General features: G+C 33.5%; 2 long non-coding RNA genes across 2 annotated transcripts; both read left to right on the top strand.

The window, feature by feature from the left end:
• The first annotated feature begins 5,163 nt into the window (after positions 1 to 5,163).
• Positions 5,164 to 7,475, top strand: LOC127867430 (uncharacterized). The gene is made up of 3 exons (XR_008043494.1): positions 5,164 to 5,541; positions 5,665 to 5,707; positions 5,975 to 7,475. It is a non-coding gene; the product is annotated as an uncharacterized LOC127867430 (long non-coding RNA).
• A 7-nt stretch (positions 7,476 to 7,482) lies between these two features.
• Positions 7,483 to 17,216, top strand: LOC127867431 (uncharacterized). Its single transcript, XR_008043495.1, has 3 exons — positions 7,483 to 10,729; positions 14,882 to 14,916; positions 15,661 to 17,216. It is a non-coding gene; the product is annotated as an uncharacterized LOC127867431 (long non-coding RNA).
• The last annotated feature ends 292 nt before the right edge of the window (positions 17,217 to 17,508 follow it).

Genomic DNA, 17,508 nt, shown 5'->3' with positions numbered 1-17,508 from the left:
TAATTTTGCAACCGATGGCAACATCGCAAATGTGGAACAGGTAAGTAAATTTATTATATAAGACGACGAAGAACGTTTTATGGAAATCCGATATAACACATATCTACAATGCGTTTGGTCAAAATGACCCATGAGCATTGTTATAATCGTATAACATAGTCAATGTCGTCAAAAAAGTAACATACACAATATATTATTATATATTATTAATTTCCTCTTAAACTATTTTTTGCAATGTTTAAAATATAAGAAGAGAAATAATTTTCATGTACAAAAAACCCCTCGCTAATCAGATCATGTATCCAAGTGTCAAGGGTCATTCACAGTTTGCGGCATCTGTTTTGATAACGGATTAGTAGAAAGCCCACATATGGTGTAAAATGACACTTATTAGCACCTATTGATAATTACTTGCGCATTTTACTCGTAAAATAGGTTCTTAACTTTAAACGATATAGAACTAGCTACATTAAATTCGGAAGACTTAAACAGAAAGAAATAAAAATGCTTTATTCTATGTGATATTATTAAAAATTATAACTGATTGTCTTTATTATTACGCATTTTATTAGCATTAAAAATATATTAAGCAAAGTTTATAATGTTTTTTTTTTATTAGCCGACTGCATTAGAATGTCAAATTTATTTAACGTTGGCCACCTTTGAAAATATGGTTTTAAATGTTCCTTTCTAATTTCTCAATATAGAGGCGAACAAGAAAAAGTGATACTCGTTTTCTATAGTATGTCCGTTGCAAAACTCACATTTTCTATTTTCGCGTAGTATCTTATTATAACGACATTAAAACAAACGTAGAGGTGTTTTGCTTTCGGGCGATCGCTTAATATGTTGAGATAAAGCTGTTCGTGTGGACGACCACAAAGACGACTCCAACGTTTGCATTTTTCAAGATTAGTACCCGGTTTAGTGAACTGAAAAACCGTAGTTCCATATTTTAACCGTTCTGGATTCCTTGTGTCTGAATTACAAGTGTCATAACAGCACATTTTAACCATTTTCTTTGTTTAAAACACAAAATTACGTATAAACTTATGTGTCTGACAACGGCGAGTTTGACGGACAAAATGGCCGATAGAAACGGGCCTAATCTATGCTGTAATCTGATTGACTAATAAGCCTGTCAATCAATCGGCTGTCGAAAGGTCAATTATTTTTTGCTTTAAGTTTAATGGTACCATTTGCATGAGTTTGTGCTTTAGACAGGTAAACGTTGATTTTTGCAGTATCATTGTTCCTTAGCCCTTGCAGTGGTGATCAAATTTTGCACCTTAGGACAATAGACAGCGCATTATGCAACTCTCAGCAACCCTTACGGTTATAGAGCTGAGAGTTGAATTATTGCAACTTACATGTTAGCAGGCTACTCGAAGACCATTTGCGCCACAATCCTGAGAATGTTATTTTATAAACAATATTGTATGTTAGAACGCTGACAAAAACAAGTATCGCTGTTATTTAATAGTTCGTACATTTACACAGTGCTTGGGACAGCTTTTGCATAATTCTTCGTTTTCTTTTTAAAATGATAAGGGTTTTTATGATAAGTGCGTAAATTTACGCAGTGCTTGCAAAAATCGACAACTGCATTTTTAAAAGTTTGCTATCTTTTGCCATAAATTAGTTTGTAAATTTACGCAGTGCTTGGGACAATTTGTGTGTATCATTTTGAATCGTTTGTTAACTTATCGGGTATTTTGATGTTCATTTAAGTGCGTAAATTTACGCAAGGCTTGGCTTATGTTGAAAGATACTTCGAAAAAAATATTGTATATGTGAAATTCAAACTACCACATCACTTTTTTTTTATAAATTAGTTCGTAAATTTACGCAGTGCTTGGGACAGCTTTTGCATAGTTCTTCGATTTCTATGTAAAATGATAAGGCTTATTATGATGATTTAAGTGCGTAAATTTACGCAGTGCTTGCAAGAATTGAAAATTTGTATTTTGAAAAGTTTGTCAGAATTAAATTTATGTGCAATAAAATGAGAAATAAATCACATGTTTTTCTTCATTTTGCAACGAAAAAAGGGAATATTGAGGGATATTCCCTTTAAAATGCCAGTGAGTTCTATGTAGACATTTAAATTATAATCTTATTAAATTGTTAATAAAACGATGAATTCTTGAAGATAAATAATATTTTAGTCATATAAACATTGTGTTCATACATTTATTGAACTGAGGGTATGTCGTGTTTTCGTTAATACAGCAGAGCCATCTTTTCTCGACAAAAACACATATCAAAGTATTAAGGTAATTATTACTTCGGATTACCTAAATTGTCTTTCTTGAAAAGAAACAATTCAATAGCTATTGTGATTTTTTTAAATGTTTTGTTGATGTGAAAATCTATATGTATTTTAACTAGATATGTCTTGCGTTGATATTAGTCGTTTCCATTGTTGTATGTCTTAACTCAATGTTGTGGTAGTCATTTGAAATATTTTTCTGAACTTTTAAACAATCAATATATTATAAGAGTTTCACCAATGTATGTATTTTATTTCTTAAACATATATACATGATTTCACATTTAATGTTTATCTAATCAAAATGGTTTGTGATGATTTTGCCGCGGCGCTTGATTTTCCGATCATGTCGCCGCGACGCTTGTGAATTTGTCAAGCCCTTGCAAGCCGTGAACCATATATTTTGATAAGACGCAAGCACGATTTACGGGTCGTGTATAGGGGTCAGTTATGGTGTCTGTCCACTTAAAATGGTCAAAAAAGATCCATTATAAACCGGTATACGCGGCGTAAGAGTAATTAAAGGTATGCTCAATTTTGTGTTGTTTTATTTTAATTGCATGCAAATATTTCAGCGATGTTTAAAAAAAAACACTATTGCTTGTTTCGGTAGTGCGTTATTGAAGAACAGAACATAACATGCGTTTTATTATAACTTGCACAATCTACATCGTCAGTCTAACAAAACAATCAAGGCATGAGTAAGAATATTCATGTCACATTAATCGTATATTTTCAGTAAAATAAATTATATATTTCAGCGTAATTGAAGTTGTATTTTTAATTAATTGGAGTAAAACCCCTCATTTGATTGCTACCGCCAACAAAAAATGTGTTCACAGCATTTTATAAAAATTTAAAGAACCTTCATTAAATGCATTAACAGCCTATAGTCAGAGCACGCTATAAACCCGCAACAAAGTTTTCTTTAGCTTTTGGGCATGACAGAATGATACGATTTTAGAAACGACCAAGGCCTGTATCTGGGAAATCTGCAATTATCTATTTCTTCGTTAGTGCTACTAATGAATCGTCGCTGTCAAATAGTGCATTAAATACAAGTGAAAGTTTCCAGGACGTTGTTAGTGATCCTGAAACCTCCGACCCACCTACCAAGCGACTCAAACAGCGAGCCATTGGGTTCGAAAGTAGTTGGAAGCAAGATTTTACATGTTTAACAAAAGTTGAAGGAAGTAAGTACATCTTTACTTTACTTAATATTTTGTATAAGTATGTAGTAAAAGCAAAACAAAATGAAATCGCAAGTGAATAATAATTTAAAATTGTCGCTCAAACAGTTTATAAGACAGATATTGTGTTGCATCAAAGATTAGACACTACAGATAATAAATTTTCAATATGAAAGCATGTCTTAATGTAACTTTATGAACATATAATAGACTATGAAATGAAACAGTTGTTTGAAAAAATAATCCAATCTTTTGTAGGTATGATGTGCTCTTTGTGCATACGTCACATGTGCAGACCAGTGCTTTCAGCAGTCGGTACTGCTCCGTCGGTACTTAACTAGACTGTCAAGAATACATAAACAAACGAAAAATGCTTAAATATCTCTATAATTTCAGAATTATTTTACAAATTATGCGTATTGCAGTTTGCAAGAGGGCTTCAGCAAAATGAAAACGGTAAAAAAATGAAAATCGTGTTCGCCTAAAGTCTGCTGTCCACCATGCTCTTGTGATGGTCAGCATTGAAGGACCAGACAATTAGGAAGTGGACTTCGGAAGAATGATGGATGCTTAGCACCTGGATAAAGCCTCGAAGAATAGTTTTTGGAAGTTAAATTATTATATCTGTACACTTGTGGTAAAATATGAAACTGTATAAGCGTTTTAATGCCTGCTTTTATTTTTCTTGTTATTTCATAGTATAAAATATGACTTGAATGAAATAAATTTAGGAAAAAATTATACACATTTAGATAAATTGTAGTTTTTTAAATAGCTTCAAAGTATTGTATATTTTATTAAAGACAGGTAGAGGATCGTTTTTAAAAATCGACCCGCAAAATGGACACCCTTCCGCAATAACCCCCATTCCGCGATGTCTTGCCGCTGTGCCTTGCCAAATTCCTGGGGAAATGCCTGATATATATATATATATATATATATTTATATATTTATTTATTTATATATATATATTTATATATTTGATAATTGAATTGAGATAAGTCATTTTCATGCTGTTATTTGCAAGCCCATATGAAACAAAACTCTATGAAAATAACGTGTTTCTGAAAATACTATAATATAGTAACTGTCAATGCCGGTTTACCAGTTAACTATTATTTATTGTAAAACATGATAAAATGATATTATTCTATTATATATTTTTTATAGCTTGCACAACATTTTAAGACAAATGAGCCCATGAAAAAAATAATTTTAATTTTGTGTTTGCGCTGAATGTGTCCTTGAATTGATTTAAACGGAAGTGTGTATGCAACTTGTTAAATTTTGCGTTTTGCTTGACAATGTTTGCTTACAAGTTTCTAAACTTAACGAAATTATTTGTTACGCATAAGAACAATACATTTTTATAAAAGCTCCTGATTTCTTCATTCCTTAAATGTTATCATCTACGAGTAAATGCCATTGACACGCTTGTACTACAAACCAAGTATACCATTCTCAAAGTGGCTGTTGTCAAATATCGAATGTACTATTAAACAATGTTACTCTTCCCATACCATGCACTGAAGTAGTTGCCATTTGGCTATTTCCCAATACAATATCTCGTTTAAGAAAAACAGTATAACAAGAATATCAATTGTTACATCTTATATAGAGATTCTTCAATTATAACTCGATCGTGTGAACTCTAAATTGTGTATGAAATGTAATTGTGTGTGTGTGTATAAACTAATAGTCGACACATTTTCCTGATTGCGTTAAGTATGAGTCTGCAAAAAAGACACTTTAACTCTTCCTTGGTACGCTTCCTTGAAGAGATCCGTATTTAAAACAAGACGCAAACGGCAGCTGTTTATTAACGATTAAGATGTACACCCACAAATCGAGCATGGATCGCATATTTATTGCTTAAGTTTACCTCACACTGTGCAAGCTTTAAAAGATTTGTATTGAGTTACCTGTCGAGTAGGATGTGGTATTTGTTTGTATCGAGTCACAACCAATTTCACACGTAAATTAAAACATAAGGTATAAAGTAGTTTGTGCAACTTCGTGCGACTTATAAGTATTTGGCTCCTAATACGTCTCTATTTTATTGAGTAGTCGATAATAAAGGTAAGTCAGGATGTTTCGTAGTGTGTCGTTTTTATTTATAGTGAATGATTTAGGTAAAATCTTCGCTTTAAGTGATGTATATTCTATATTTTTGTTTATATGGACATCTTGTTCCTTTTACAGGTTGGATCTTTACTCACAGAAACAGCCTCCAAACACTGATATGGTATATGTTTACTACATTATAAACAGCGACATTTAATATTTGAGACAAAAAGTTGTTAATATTTTCTCTAGTGTAAATTGTTACATTTTACAATATTTCTTGAAGTATAACACCCAAAAAATGTTGTATATGAAATTCATGTTAAAATGAATCATGTACATTTATGAAGATTAAAATTAATAGTCAGAAGTTTCTACAAAAGCTTTTTTCATTTAAATACCAACGTTCAACCATCATCACACGTTTGTCACCGTGGGTCTTTTTCAGGGGAATTTGTATAGTTACCAGTCCAATGGACAAAGCGTGGAGCCATCAAAAGCAGTCACCGGGCACAAATGGGAATACGAGATCTACTTCGATCCTGAGGCTGAAGTCGACTATGGTGACAAATATGATATCAAAGAGGAAGACCTAATGACGACGCTAAAACAGCTTGTTGGAGTGGACGAAGTAATAATAAACGTGTGGGCATATACAGCGCCACCAATGGAGGCAGAGTCGTCGCCTCGGTTACTCTTTCATATGTTTGTTGTTTTTAAAACCGAGGGATGGTGGTGGTCCATCGAAAAGCATACTGATGGTATTACGATCCAACGAAGTTATTTCAAAACGGCCGTCATTGATCGTTACAGGCGCAAGAATCGCAAATCCGGGTGGGAAGTTCTTAAAGAAGACATTGGAAAAATGAGCGTTCATGAACTCATAGAATGGCTTTATAAAAAAGGCGAACAAAAGAAAACGTAAAATGATATATTTAGCAATTGCAAAGACTTTGCAAAGTCTGTTTTCAACCACGTAGCATTATAAAAAAATGTAATTGAAAAAGGGATGTCATATCATAGAATATAAATAATCTAAAACATATAACAAAACATTTATGTATTATCAAAAAGGAGAACCTTTTTCCATTCAGGTTTTTAAGATCAATTTATTATACGACTACTTTTAAGTAATGATTTTGTTTTCTTGCATATTAAGTGTTCTAGGTTTAATGTACATTTCATATAAGCTGAAAGAATGAATTTGTTGTAATTGTAATGATAGAATGGAATCTTATAAAAGAACAATTATCATTATAATCTGAATTTGATACATGCGTATGTATTACAGCTCGTATCTTAGTGCGTGCTTTGATTGTGTTCGTGTTCGTTTTGTTGTAATGAATCGCAAACTAAACAAAACTATCTCAACAATCTGAGAAGTGCATGGATGTAAAACGCGTCACTGCACATTATCAAAATGTCAAGTCTGATGATGTTACAAATTTGAGATGGAATCAAATATATAGCCGATATCAATTTAATCAAATCGTAACTTTAGATCAATAATTTGTCGCTCTTATGATCAAGCGATAGGTCATAAGAGCTCACATTCAATTGATTTTCCAGTTAAATCAAAGGTTTCTGTTGTGTTTTTTTAAAACTATAATTCTTATATTTTAATATGTCAATTCGTTTGGATTGTATTATTACCGAGAGAAAAACAAGTAAACCAAAGACCGTTGAAGTCAACGATATAATTGGTTATTTAAACCTCATCCACACCTGACCTATTATGCAATATAGACAGCGTAGGAAAAATTTGCCAGATGTTGCGCTTATGTATAGAAATATGGCAAGATGTCAAACAAGTGGTCTCTTTCCTGCCTTGTCATTGACTCGTTCATGTCTATGTCACTTTTGAAGAACTTGTATATTCTTCAGGGGTCAATATGTTTCTGAAAGGTAAAATACTTATTATGTTTTATGTTTAGTCAATAAATCTGTAAAAGAAACTACGCCTTGACATTTAAGTTCTATGCCACATCTGAGAGGGCCAATACTAAAATACAATGAAAAGTCTATATATGTTTACAAATCTGGTCAGTGCTTTACTCAGTTTTGATTGATTTTACACCTTAACCGACCCATCAGTCTGGTAATCTGCATCTACAAGACCGCAAAGCGCATTGGATACCAGTGCATGTACTAGTACCTTGCGACAGAAAGCGTCATCGCGTTAAAGCAAGCCTGTTTTCGAAAACCAAAACAGAAGAGTACGGAAGACCATACAACAAATTTCACCAAGGTTTTCGAAGACGAATCTAATGGACAAAAGATTATCCATAGATATACTTAAGACATACTATAGTATGTAATTCTATAGTATGTAAATTCGGAGAGCCGGGGGTCGGTAGTTGGTCTTATTAAGAAAACAGAGCAGCTGCGCCAAGATCACAACAATTAGAAGACTTGTCGCCCATGGTGTTAGTATTCGTCATCAACGAAATCATACCCGAACTGACAGAACTACAAAAAAAAGAGATAGAATCAGTTATATACGCAGGTGAATTGACGCTCTATTGCACAGACGTTTAAGCACAAGCCGCAATATATAGAATGCAACTTGCCTAGGACGAGATCTCAGACCTTTAACTGGTGCGTTTTCATCACCAATCGTACATCCGCACTCCAACAAAGTTCAGTCTGGAAGACTTCCACAAACAAACAATTCGCTCCATTATGAAGAAAAACTAAATAACTTAAAGGCAACAAGAAGAGAATGCGAAGGAAACAAAAGGTACGGTGCGAAGAGCCTAAAGCCAGGCGGATAAAACGTGTCATCACTGGGAAGCTGCCAGTAACACATTGGGGGATAAGACCTTATCCGGAATAAAGCTCAAACTAGATATGTCTGTATAGCCCTTCCATCACAATCTGTACATAGTTCAGAACGAATTTTATGCATCATCACCCGTGTAGTGAGAACCCTCGTCAAGAAAAGTGATATAAATAAACCGGACATTTCTTCTCCATATAAAAGAAGGGAATGCAAATGAATGAACGCCATATAGTAACAGAATCACCTGATAAACCGCAGTGACAAGCCTTGGAATACAAATACTGAACAGACGCCCACGTAGTCTTCCTAACAGTCTTTGTCCGTCCTCGAATAAGCGATAGACAACAATCTGCCTGTCATCACAGCAGCTCTGCCTGTTAAGATCGAAACTTCCTGAGGACAGCTCACATCTCTAGACTAGAACATTATCATAATCCGACCTACAACAGGGTACATTAGACCAAACCACAGCAAGCGCAACATATCCCATCTTGTGACGATTTTAACGTGCTCCTGCGGAGAAGCCGATCAAAGCGCAAAACACATCCTCCAGGAATGCAGAGATCACCAACCAACGAATTTCCGTAACCTGTAAGTCAGCATAAACGTCGCCATCTTGACAATCACGTGATTTCCCCTTCCGTAAAGTAAACGTTTATAGCTTTTGCCAATGATATAATTGTTTAACGAACAGTGTTTGTTTTGACTCTAAGAACGATTTTTCATTTAAAATGGTCTAAGAAAAAATGACTAAACTGGTTCTGAAACATTCTCAGAAGAAAATAGTTGAAAACAAATGTTTCTAAGTGAACAATTGTATGAATTAGAAAATTCTATTGTTAATTATCTATTTCGTCTGCCAACATCCTACTACATCCGGGCATTTTTACCGCATTTTAACACTCAACCGACTCTTTGATTTGTGGTTATTAAGTCTATTGGCTAAAGAAAATGTACAAAAAGAACATTTTTATCTTGTTAAATCTATGTTACCAGACAACATCTAGCGTTCAAATTAAGGCTATTGCTATAGTGAAAGTTAATTTTTTTATGTGTTAACTTTATTTTTCGAAATATTGTACGAAATATTTGTTGATTTTTAGTGTTTATGGGCTTTTAAAGCATTACTATATTGTTATGAAAGCAAAGTAATTGGTGTAGCAATTCTTTTTGTAATGATTCTTTTACGTGATTCACAAAACGTGAAAATGATCATTACATGTGAATCGCCTTTTCAAATCGCATAACTCGCTTGCATGTCTGAAAAGGCCGAAATATCGAATTACAAAATAGCTTCGATCGTTGGCAGACTGCCAGACCTGGTCTGGGTTGTACGGAATACCGTTAGTGCCATCGTGGTTACACGGTAAAATCCAGAGAGCGATAATGTAATAGTGCGATAGTACGATGACCACAATGCGATAGTACGATGACGACAGTGCGACAATACGATGGCGACAGTGCGATAGAACGATGGCGACGATACGATAGTACGATGACGACAGTGCGGCAATACGATGGCGACAGTGCGATAATAAGATGACGACAGTACGATTATGCGATAGTACGATGGCGACAATGCGATAATACGATGTCGACAGTGCGACAATACGAAGGCGACAGTGCGACAATACGATGGCGACAGTGCGATAGTACGATGGCGACGATGCGATTGTACGATGACGACAGTGCGACAAGACGATGGCGACAGTGCGTTAATACGATGACGCCAGTACGATAACGCGATAGTACGATGGCGACAATGCGATAAAACAATGACCACAGTGCGACAATACGATGAAGACAGTGCGATAGTACGATGGCGACAATGCGATAGTGCGATAATACGATGACAACAGTGCGATAATACGATGGCGACAGTGCGATAGTACGATGGCGACAATGCGACTATGCGATAGTGCGATAGTACGATGGCGACAATGAGATAATACGATGACGACAATGCAACAATACGATGACGACAGTGCGATAGTACGATTGCGACAATGCGATAATACGATGACGACAGTACGATAATGCGATAGTACGATGGCGACAATGCGATGATACGATGGCGACAGTACGATATGACTATCGCATAGTCGCCATCGTACAATCGCACTGTCGCCATCGTTTTGTCACACTGTTGGATTGTCGTCATCGTACTATCGCGTTGTCGCATTGTCGCCATCGTACTTTCGCATTGTCACCATCGTACTATCGCATTGTCGCCATCGCACTATCGAATTGTTGCCATTGTACTATCGAACTATCGCATTGGCGCCCTCAGGATTTTAATGTGTAACCACTTTGGCCCTAACGGTATTCCGTATGGTTGTGCGTTTCATGTTGTAAAGGTTTAAGAAGACGCATTAAATATTTAATCTCATTTGTGTAGTACATTAAAGGAATATTTCGCAGGTTCGTTTTTCTTAATAACCATGGTCGTTAAATTTTATCCTTTTGAGGTAGTATAAAGTGCGTAAAATGCCATGTTAACTTTCTATGGAACGTTAATCGAAAAAATAAACAAATATGTCTGCGTGTACTGGCCTTGAAATGATTTTAAAGCGTGTTCGTAGTTGTATGAGATATATTAAAGCAAAGTGTGTTTTAGATTTATACGTTATGTTATTTATATAAAGCATTTAGAATATATTCACAAGCTTAGCGTTGATTAAACAAAAACGATGATTTGACAAGCCTTAAAAACAGTTCTATTAAACGTTGTCTTTTAATAATGTGGCATATTTTCTATTTATATTGACCGAGAAACGACATTAATTATTCTCTTTTTTTTATTTATTGTACTCAAGTCGTTACTTAGTTTTTATTTTATTTATTTAAAAAGCAAAGCGGATATTTAATTATATTTTAATTAATTACAAAGTTAAATATTATTACATAATACAAGCCGTTGAATCGGGATAAGAATTGTCTTGCCGAGCAAATTAAGTCATAAGTATTCGACTCAATCTGGTATTGTATTTATCTGATCTTTTGTTCAGATATTGATAAATAGTTTAATATGAAGAAGTAAAACTCCAGCTGCTGGAGCAGTATTAAATTCTCATTATATACAATTAGTTGGTCCTTTATTAAAGGCATGTAAACATGGTTTGATTTTTAATGATCGCGTATATATTATTTCATTAAACGACAATTCTATGTTTATGTGTACGGAAAAATGGCATACAACGAGTTGTTACGAAACCACAACTTTTATGTTGTCTTATGAATATATTCGAATCAGAGTATGAATAAGGTATAGAAAATGAATATAGTCCATGCTATGAATAACTAGCGTTACACGCAAGGTATATGATACATGACACACAAGCACGGGGTAATTTAAACTCTTTTTGTATTGTGTGCGATGTGTGATTTAATAGTGATTTTGTTATGAATATCACGGGAATACCCTTTATCATTTGCTTTGTGTCGTACACATGCACTTAATAGAACTATTAATTATGCGTTTTATGGTATATATTTTTATAAAGTTTTTGTTGTATGGTTAGTTAACAGTTAATGTTGCAGCAACGTATTAAAATAATTATGACAGACGACAATTGTATTATATTTTAAGTTATCTTTATCTTACCGTCATTTTTTTTTTAATTCTCTTCAAATGTATTACAAATTGATTTTGTGTGTACAGGTCAACAATAGTAAAACCTTAAGTGTTCGCTTGTCAAATGAAAATATTTCAATTTTACTACTTACGAAAACTATTTCGTCATGACGAATTATATTAAAGTATGCTCGGAAACAACGGTAAAAACTTATAACAATACTACTAATAATAATAAAATCTTTATTTAAAGAAGATAGACTTGTTAAGAAATACATCAGATGAAATTACATAATATGCAATTTATATAATACATTTCTTATTTTCAACAAGGTCTTCTTACATAATACAATTTACAACATATACATCATATTTCGTCATGAGCAATAAGAACAAAACATAAAGAATCATAAATGCATGTACACTAACAACGATATATATCATAATTAAAAACAAATGACAGACATAAAACTACAATTACCATTTATGCAAGAACAGTATTAAAACATTAAACTAAGGTTATTTACTAAAACAACATGAAGCATGTTCAGTTTATTTCATAAAGTGTGGTAGAAAGGTAAGCTTTTAATGTTTTCTTAAATGTCATTAAATTGTTTGTTTGACGTATAGATTGGGTTAACGAATTCCAAATTTTTGTGCCAGAAAATTCAAACGATCGTTTGAAATAGTTTGTTTTGGGTATTCGCACAAGCTTTAAATCCCTCTTTTCGCAAGATCGCAAGTTATAGTGATTATTTTGTGAAGGTGTCAAAAGGTCACGTATGTATGTTGGGGTTTGATTGTGAAATGCTTTAAATACAATAACTGACGTGAAATAGTGATTACGCTGTTCGAAAGTCAACCATTTTAGATCTTTAAATAGGGTTTTTAAATTGGTGTTGTACTTTTTGTTTAAAATATGTGCACCACAACGCTTTTGTAGTTTGACTATTCTATTAATATCCGTTTTGGCTGCTGAACTCCAAGTAACGCATGCGTAGTCGGATATAGGTGAGATATAACCATTATAGAAGAGCTTACGCACTTCAAGGGTTAAATATGTTTTTATTTTTTATTATTTAATAAGTTAGTTGATTCACGGCTGAATCCAATTAGATAAAGTCAGACGGATATTGTGTGGAAAACAAGAAACTTCGAAGAAATTAAGATATGTTTATTAAGGATCCTTTTGAATACCTTTTTATGAGTGTTAAGGAGATATATTGGTCGATAGTTAGACGCAAATGACGGATCGTCCGATGTTGAATTATTTGCTGGTCATCTAACACGTTTGTTGAAAATATTATTTACATATGGGGTAATTTGTTTCCCTAAAATGAACATAGAGTTTTTTTGTTGAAATACAATCCTCGCATTTATATTGATTCGAATCATACGTGATTCTTAATGTTTACTTCGTTTATATTGTAATGTACAACCTGCACTTATCTTAAAAAGATGCATTTTGGTTTCGAGTCAATATAGAATCAAGTTAAGTATTTAAACGTTCTATATTTGTGAATTTCTGAAGATACCTACCTGTTACCGTTATTGTTTGTGAAAGCGGATTTCATTTAGAACCAAATTGAACTTTCTCGAGTTTCAATTTTGCTATAGTGTGTTACAGTTTCGTATTCAACGATACGTAGTAATATAGCTGTTTTCAAAGTGTTTGCAGCTGCATTATGTACTAACATATTGATTTATAATCCCTTAACATATAACGATATATATCGAGGTTCACAAAGTTGTATTAACTATTTGAAAACCTTATTTGTATCATCAATGCTCATTCTTCATATAGCTCTCTCCGTTATTGTTACGCGTTACTACAGCCTGTAACGATACAAAACGATCGATAGCACGTGGCCTCTCTGCAAGGTTAAACCGTCGGCGTACTATATGAGCAAAAACCAACTTTAACTTTCAAATGTACTTAACATATTGTCAAATAAGAACTGCGGTTAGTTCCATTTGACGCCGTGTTCGAATAGCAATTGAACCAAAATTCTGAGAACCTCTGTGCAGTTGTGTTTCCCCAAAACACACTGTTACAAAATACATTCTGAGGGTACTGAGAGTCGGAATATAGGATACATTTGAGAAATACGCAATGTTGTTTATTTAAAGAAGTCATATTTATCGAAATATCTAATGCTTATCTTTATAATTAGCTGGGATTAATTGACAGTTAAATTAATAAAAAAATGAACGACTCTTAAGCTCGTCATTCCTACAATTGTTTTTACTTCATATATTTTTACATCTTAAAACGTTGTTGTGAATATGGATTCAAACGTGTTGTCGTTACACGTTAAACCATGATTTGTGTAGCTGTTTCCTTATTTGCTTGGGGATTCAAACGTGATGTCGTTACACGCTAAACCATGATTTGTGTAGCTGTTTCCTTATTTGCTTGGTGTGACTAATTAAAGCCACCCTACATGAAACAACATATTATTTCATGTCAGTCAACACAACATGATTTATTTACTGTTTTATCTATTTATTTATTTGTTTAATCTTCACTGAAAAAATGGTTAAGTTTTCACAGAATTAAGTTGCTATAAATGAATGTTTAAATTCCGATCAGCTGTATCTTAATTGCATTTGAAATAGAAAACGTAAGTTTAAACATGTATGGCCTAATGGATTTGTTTGTGCGTACCAGCTTTTTCACATACGATTGTATTTTCGTTTTATAAACAAACTACTTCGGTTGAAAAACGACTTTTGAATTTTTTTTAAATTAAAAATATGAAATGAGTAGGTCAAGCGCAATACACACTCTATACGCAAAACAAAACGTTTAAAAGGGTATAAGAACATGGCAAGGTTAATATGACAGTTTAAAGAACGCTATAGTGTGATCCTAATGTAGTAAGTGAAAATCTGTTAAATACTTTTGTTTGAAAAAATCTAAATTTCGATTGCGTTAATTTCTTAAATTTTATTACTGTTCAGCGGATATGAATTTGGTGGCTTTTGTTTTATTGTAGGTATTCCTTAATGTGGAAAGTGGGTTTCTAGTATGGTATGTTTATTTTTTCTTTTAATAGTTCAGTATTATATTGTATAAGTTTATGTTTTGAATACTACAACACATGATCGATTCTCACTTAAATACAGCAAACATGTTCTAATTGAATCTCACAAGGATGAGGATCGTACAATTGCGCATAAGTTTCTTTTATAGATGTGGCATTTTGTTTCTCATCGTCAACAATTGTGTGAATCTGCTTTGATTACATGATTTCAATGATTAGTTCAGCCAAATACAAACTATGTTCATATTTTGTACATATAACGTCTCATTAATTTACGATACCATGGATAAAACGGACAAAAATGATACTACCAGGGAAGTCTTGTCCAAGCTTGGGAGGATTTATGCTATATATCTCTATTACTTCAAGTAATCTATAAAATAACTATACATTACGTTCACCTGTCAACACATATAGGGACGATAAATTCACGAGGAACTTCTCACTATAATGAATATAACGACGAACCATGTAAAATATAGGCCTACGACTTGTATTATTCATTTGAATTTCACATCTGTATTACAATTTATAAAAAAAAATCACAACTGCAGCAATTTAGGGAAATACTTGTTCAGCAACTAGAATTCCTTTTATTTTCTAAAGTTACCAAAAATACCTAAAAAATCGAACACAACGCAAACGCTTTTAAATGTCTCAATTTTGAAAAGGTATGCCAAAAAGTATGCAAAATGTATGCCGAAGCAATGTTATTATGTTATTTGTTTTAGGGAAATTCAATCAATAAATCACCAACCTTTACGTTAGAGCAAAGAGGAAAGTGGCATTACAAGATCTACTTTTATCTAGAAACAGAAGAAGGCAAAATATGCGGTCAGGTTGGCGACTGCGGAATAATGACAGAGCTCCTAAACAAGGTAGGCGCTAACGAGAATATAGAGAAGGTTTGGGCTTATCAACGGCCTCTGTCTAAGTGGCAAATGACACAATTTATCTTCTTCCACATGTTTGTTGTCTTCAAGACAAGAACATGGTGGTGGTCCATAGAGAAAAATCGCGAAGGGATTAATGTTCATCGGAGTCACATTCAGTCTGATGTGATAGATTATTGCAGAAACGAAACGAGCTCAAGTTCAACAAAAATCATCGAAGAAGATGATGGTGGAATGAACGTTCACGATTTCTTAAACTGGCTTTTGATAAACCAGGAACTAGATAAAGAATATCAATACATGTATTCAAATTGTAAGGATTTTGCGAGAGCAGTATTTCATCGTGTTGCGAAAACAAAACATATGCTTTAAAAAATTAACGAAGAACTGCCACTTGACGTGCAGAATGTGACGTTCTGTGTAATCCTTTATATAGACAATGTTCAATCATGAACTACCGGCCACCTGTAAGGTGGAATGGGACTGGAAGTGCTCAACATTTTTTAAGACAATGTACTTTAATGAACTGCCACTTCTAACGTTGGAATATGATGGAAAATTGCTTGATAACGTCTTATACAAGCCAGAGACTATGCACTGCTGACACTCGTATGGTAGAATGTCACGGAAAAGTCAGTTATAATGCCTTATTATTGTTATATGTGCAGCATTCTACAAACGCGTTTTCGCACTTCTTTGTCATTTTTTGTCTGCATATTAATATGTATATTTGGTTGAGATCTATTTAGAAGCGCTCTTGGTTTGTGATAAAGTCTGGGGTAAGTTTGAGATTCGCCCGGTCTTTTAACCGGTTTTCTCGCTCAACGTTTTCAACTGACCGATTTCAAGGCGGTGATCCCAGTTTTAATAAGTGTATATGTATAGTTGGTGTTATGTTATAAAAGTAGATTATACAAAGTAGAACTTATCTCCTGAAAGATGTCCTGAAGTTTCGTCGTTTGATGGATATCACAGACCAAGCATAATAAAGAACGTCCGCTTGTACGGCGTTATATCACTGAAAATGGATTAACAACGCCTTATACAAAAGGTAACCTGCTGAAGTACAGTCACTTGTATGGCGGAGTGTACCGGAACAAATGCTTACCAGCGCCTTAAATAGACTATACCCTTGAGTTTCACCACTTGTATTGCCAGATTTGTCAGCAGAAAGACGAAGTTCGTATTTATATAACTTATTTTTATGAAGGTGGTTACAATACCAAACATTTGTTCTATTTCATGTAAAAAATATTTTATTAATTATTCGTTAACGTTTTAGGTCGTAACCTAATATGTTTAAAATGTGTGGAGTAAAATTATTGAGGCATTCTTATTAGAATATAATCTTAATGTGAGTCCGTTTGACAATAAACATAACACTCGGAATATTACACATTTACGTATGTACATTTTCACTTTATATTACCATCTAGTTACACTTCCATGTACACACAATTTATTGCATATTTAAACATGTATAAACATTTTTATGAAAATGTTCTAATGCATAATTAAACTTATTGCATTTTTCTTCCGATCTGCGTATATTAAAACCAGATTTAATTTGAATGTGAACACGGCTCTTTAGATTTGAAATCAAGGAAAAATGTTATACTCTTTTTATAAAAAAACTACACACATAAAAGAATTGTCGTCATGACGTAATTATGATGTCAGTGAAAT

Source organism: Dreissena polymorpha, chromosome 2, assembly GCF_020536995.1.
Source record: "Dreissena polymorpha isolate Duluth1 chromosome 2, UMN_Dpol_1.0, whole genome shotgun sequence".
In the NCBI taxonomy this organism is placed as follows: Eukaryota; Metazoa; Mollusca; class Bivalvia; order Myida; family Dreissenidae; genus Dreissena; species Dreissena polymorpha.
This window is presented reverse-complemented; position numbering and strand designations above follow the sequence as displayed.